The following is a 4605-nucleotide window of genomic DNA, read 5'->3' on the forward strand; positions in this document are numbered from 1 at the left end:
ATTAGAAGCTAGCTCTCTGGCCAGTTGACTGGAAAGATGCATATTTGTATTCATTCCGAAGACAAGTGACTCAACAGAATGTGCAAATTACAAAACAATATCTTTATTATCATATGCAAATAAAATTTTGCTGAGCATCATTCAGCAACAGTTGTCTTAGTGCTGTGACAGGGATGTTCAGGCTGAGTTCAGAAGCGGTCATGGAACAAGGGGTGCCATTGCTGATGTCAGATGGATCTTGGCTGAAAGCAGAGCCTACCAGAAAGATGTTTACTTGTGTTTTATTGACTGTACCAAGGCATTTGACTGTGTGGATCATAAGAAACTATGGCTCGCCTTAGAAAGAAAGAACGGCAAGTCCAGCGCACTTGGCTGTGATCGTGCGGGACTTGAACACGGATCACGAGGCAGTTGTGCTAAACGAACTAGGGAATGCTCATGGTTCAAAATCTAGAAAGTTGTGTGTCAGGGCTGCATCCATTTACCGTACTTATTCAATCTGCATGCCGAGCAAATAATCAGAGGAGCTGGGTGAGCTGGAGAAGAATTGGTATCAGGATTGGCGGAAGGCTTATTAACAACCTGCGGTATACAGACGGCACAACCTTGCTTGCTGAAAGTGAGGAGGATTTGAAGCACTTGCTAGTGAAAGGCAAGGATTGAAGCCTTCAGTGTGAATTACAGCTTATTGCAAAGAAAACCCAAATCCTCACAACGAGACAGATAGTTGACGACAAACGGAGAAAGGATTGGCGTTGTCAGGGCTTTTGTCTTGCTTGCTTCCACAGTCAGCGCTCACGGAAGCAGCAGTCAAGAGGTCAAACCGTGCCTTGTGTTGGGTAAATCTGCTGCACACCACCTCTTGAAAGAGCTGAAAAGCAGGGATATTACTTCAGAACGAAGGCTCGCTTGACCCAAGCCAGAGCATTTTCAGTTGCTTCATGTTGCCGTTGTTAGAGGCCATCGAAGAGATTCCAACTGGTAGCCACCCTGTGCACAATAGAACAACACCCCGCATGGCCCTGCGCCGCCCGCACAATTGCTCCTGTGCCGGAGCCCATGGTTGCAGCCACCATACCAGTCCATCTCCTTGAGACCCTTCCTCTCCTTCACCGACCCCCCACTTTACCAGCACAATCGCCTTCTCCAGGGACTGCTCGCTCCTGACAATGTGTCTGAAGTACGTGAGCCGGAGTCTTGCCGGCCTGGCCTCTAAGGAGCGCTCTGGCCGGACTTCTTCCAAGACACATCAGTTTGTCCTTTTGTTAGGTTTCCGCGGTGGTTTATCTCATTCTTGTTTCTCAGCACTGAAAGAATTCAGCGGCACAAGCACTTTTATAAGTCCAGGTAACTTTGATGAGGGAAAGGGAAGTTTCAGGTTTTAGTCTCAAAAAGCACACGCTATTTTTGCAAAGTGCTCAAGGTGGCATGGAGGGACTGCACGAGGGCTCGTGACTGAAGATGAGATAGTGGCTTGCTCCCCATCTGGTATTTATCCCCTCCTATCCCCACTGGCTGGGGAGGCGTGCTTGAGGGTATAGGCCGATCTTATTGGCTGAGTTTAAGGGCACCAGTGTGAGGTGGGGGTGCCGGGGTTGGCTTCCACCTGGGCCTAGGTGGCCTGGGTCTGCGCATGCCCAGTTCTGGATTTTCCCATAGGTGTCTAATTAGAGTGCCTGATTCCTTTTATTCCGGCAGGGCTGGCTGGTTTTCCTAGTGCAGGCGTTTGGTGGAGACAACCTCCCTTTATCCTTAATCTAGCTGCTCATCACGATCCATAGTCCTTGGTACCTTCTAACTTCTCCTTCAGAGCCACAATTCAAATGCATCGGTTCTTCTTTGGTCTTTCGCATTCAACGTCCATCTCTCGCATGCACATGAGTCCCTGGAAAAGAACATCGTGCTTGGTCTAGTAGAGGAGTGGTGAAAAAGAGGCCCTCCACAGATGGTTCGACACAGTGGCTGCAACAATGGGCTCAGACCTAAGAGCAACTGGGAGGCCGGTGCAGGCCAGGGCAGTATTTCCTTCCGATGTACATAGGGTCACTAGGAGTCAGAACCGATTCTATGGCACTGTGTTAATCTGGGTAGACTAAAGAAACAAATCCACAGAAACTCAGATGTGGAAGAGAGAGTTTTATACAAAGGGTAAGTAAGTGTACAATAAGAAAGCATCCCAACTCAGTGCTGTCCATGCCCATAAGTCCAACATTAGCCCAGATATCCAACACCAATCCACAAAGTCCTCCTCCATCTCACATTACACACGCAGTGATGCGGACCGCAGGAGGAAAGCTGAATCAGTGAGCGTGTCAGCATCTCAGCGCTGGCAGGGGTCTCCACACAGCTGCTCCAGCATGCAGGGCTGCACCGGGGTAGGTCCATGAGGCTTCTCCTCAGGGATGCCTTGCAGGAAGTGAGCCTTGCCAGCTGAGGCAAAGAACTAGCTAAGGCTGCCACACAGTGGTCTGACCATCAGAGAACAAGAGACCCGAGAACTAGAAAGGCAAGGCTCGCCAAGCCATTTAGCTCTCCACCTTTCAGTTAGTTCCACATGTGTCCATTGGCCAATAAACCTTCACTATCTCAGGCACTGAACAACTATGAAAGCAATGATGAACATGCTCTTTGGTTCTCCCAGAGGAAGCACATTTCTTGTGGTCCCCTTCGCCCCTGGGGACCCACTCTTTGCTCTTTTCCCCCAGGCTCTGTACCCCGAAAGACTGACCTGTCTGGACTTCATCATCAGCTTTGTAATCGCCTGTGGGTGGGAGGGAGCGAGGGAGAGAGGTTGGGGCATTTATTTCCCCCTGTGTGTCATCTCAGTCCCTCTGCCTACAGCCACAGCTCCTGCTAGGGGCAGGGGGATCCTCCCAGGCAGTCCTCCCTAGTTTCAGTAACTACTCCCACCTCTGCCCCTCAGGGCTAGAGTCCTAACAGCTCCTTGCTTTGCCACCCCTGGGTGCTTTCCTGGGCTAGCTCCCCAAACACTGCCCACCCTTCTATTAGTTGTCCCCCATTGTAAGGGCTTCCAGCTTGTGCATGCCTCCTATTTCTCTCTGGGGAGTACGTCCCAAGAAGGTGCCGTCGTGGCTCAGTAGGGAAGCACTTGGCTGCTAAACAAAAAGGTTTGTGGTTTGAATCCACCAGCTGCTCTGTAGGACAAAGATGAGGCAGTGAGCACCCGTGATGCTTTACACTCGTGGCAGCCGGAGGGCCAGTTCGGCTGTGTTCCACAGGGTGCACTCAATGGCAATGAGCTTGCTTGTTTGTTTTTGTGTATCTTAAATGTATTTGACCATGTTTCTCAAGAGGTCCTATGGGCTAGCGGTACAGGAGGCACCCGTTCAGGAAATACTGTGTGACCAGAGCCATCTTACTGGCTGCATAATTCCTGAATCAGGTCTATTTATACTATCACACACTTAAGCTCCTACCAGAGGGTGCTGCCAGCGTTTTTTATTTTCAGTTAGAACGTGAACATAGGCTCTTCGTGCAGCGATACTGTCCTCTGGATAGTCGTAGAATGGCCCAAGGGCTTGCCTGCTTAAACAAGATCTTGGGCAGAGTTTTCCTCCGAGACCTTCCCTGTCCTGAGCTAGGACTGTTGGACTAGCTCCTGGCTCCAGTGTCCGGGGCATTGAGGGATCACAGAGAAGTCCAGCTTTGGCTGTGCTCTCAGGGGGCTGTGGCTGCTAAGGCGGCTGTAAGGAGCTCTGGGGCACAGGGATGAAGCACTCCCCTGCCCAGGAGAGGGTGAGTGATTTGACACCCCCCTCCTCTCCTCCCCCCACCCCCCACGCAGTAGAATGATGAGGCAGCCTGCTCTGGAAAGACTTCCAGCTCTACCCTACCCTGCCGGGTCACCAGAAGGTAGACTTCTTTCAATGGCACCAAGATTCCATTTTTCTTTAGTTCGATGTGACCCAGATAAAGAGGAGTCAGAGCGCCCCATGAGAGCTGCTGGGTTCCTGCACTCCCCGTTCCCAGAGCAGGCGTCGTCGCAGCCAGGCTGGAAGGCCACAGGTTGGCGGGGGTGGGGGGAGCTGCACTGGATCAATATAATAACAAGCTGCGATTGGAGGAGAGGACTCGCCTCACGCACCGAGGTGGGGCTGGCTAGATTTCTGGGCTTTCCAGGAGGTTGGGCATTCTGCGGAGTTCTGCAGGTTCAGGGGACAGAGGAGCTGTCCTTCCTTGGTCACTGGTCCTGGGCTGATTAGGCGTGCGAGTGGACTTCTCAGCTGCTCACAAAGGGCAGTGGACCAGCCTCCAGACCAGGCCTTGAATTTGTGCTGGGACAGCATACAGGAAACGGGTACTGCAGATGCGAGAGCCGGGAGCATCCCTTTGGTCTGGGGACCCTGGACCAGGCAGGCTGGGCTCACATCCAGACTGTCGCTGACCAACGGAGCGATGGCGGTGTGAGCCTCACGGGGCCTGTGACACCGCCTGCTCCCATGCCATCGGTTGGCATCATCCGAATGACGCCATCGCTTGGCTCAGGCCATGTTGTTAGCGGCCGTCAAGTTGGCTTTGCCATCTGTAGTTTTCATGGACTGGATTTTGGAAGCAGGTGGCTGGGTGTTTTCCTGGGTTAAGACT

This window comes from Echinops telfairi, unplaced genomic scaffold, assembly GCF_000313985.2.
Source record: "Echinops telfairi isolate 266 unplaced genomic scaffold, ASM31398v2 ScPeMD7_31;HRSCAF=116, whole genome shotgun sequence".
In the NCBI taxonomy this organism is placed as follows: Eukaryota; Metazoa; Chordata; class Mammalia; order Afrosoricida; family Tenrecidae; genus Echinops; species Echinops telfairi.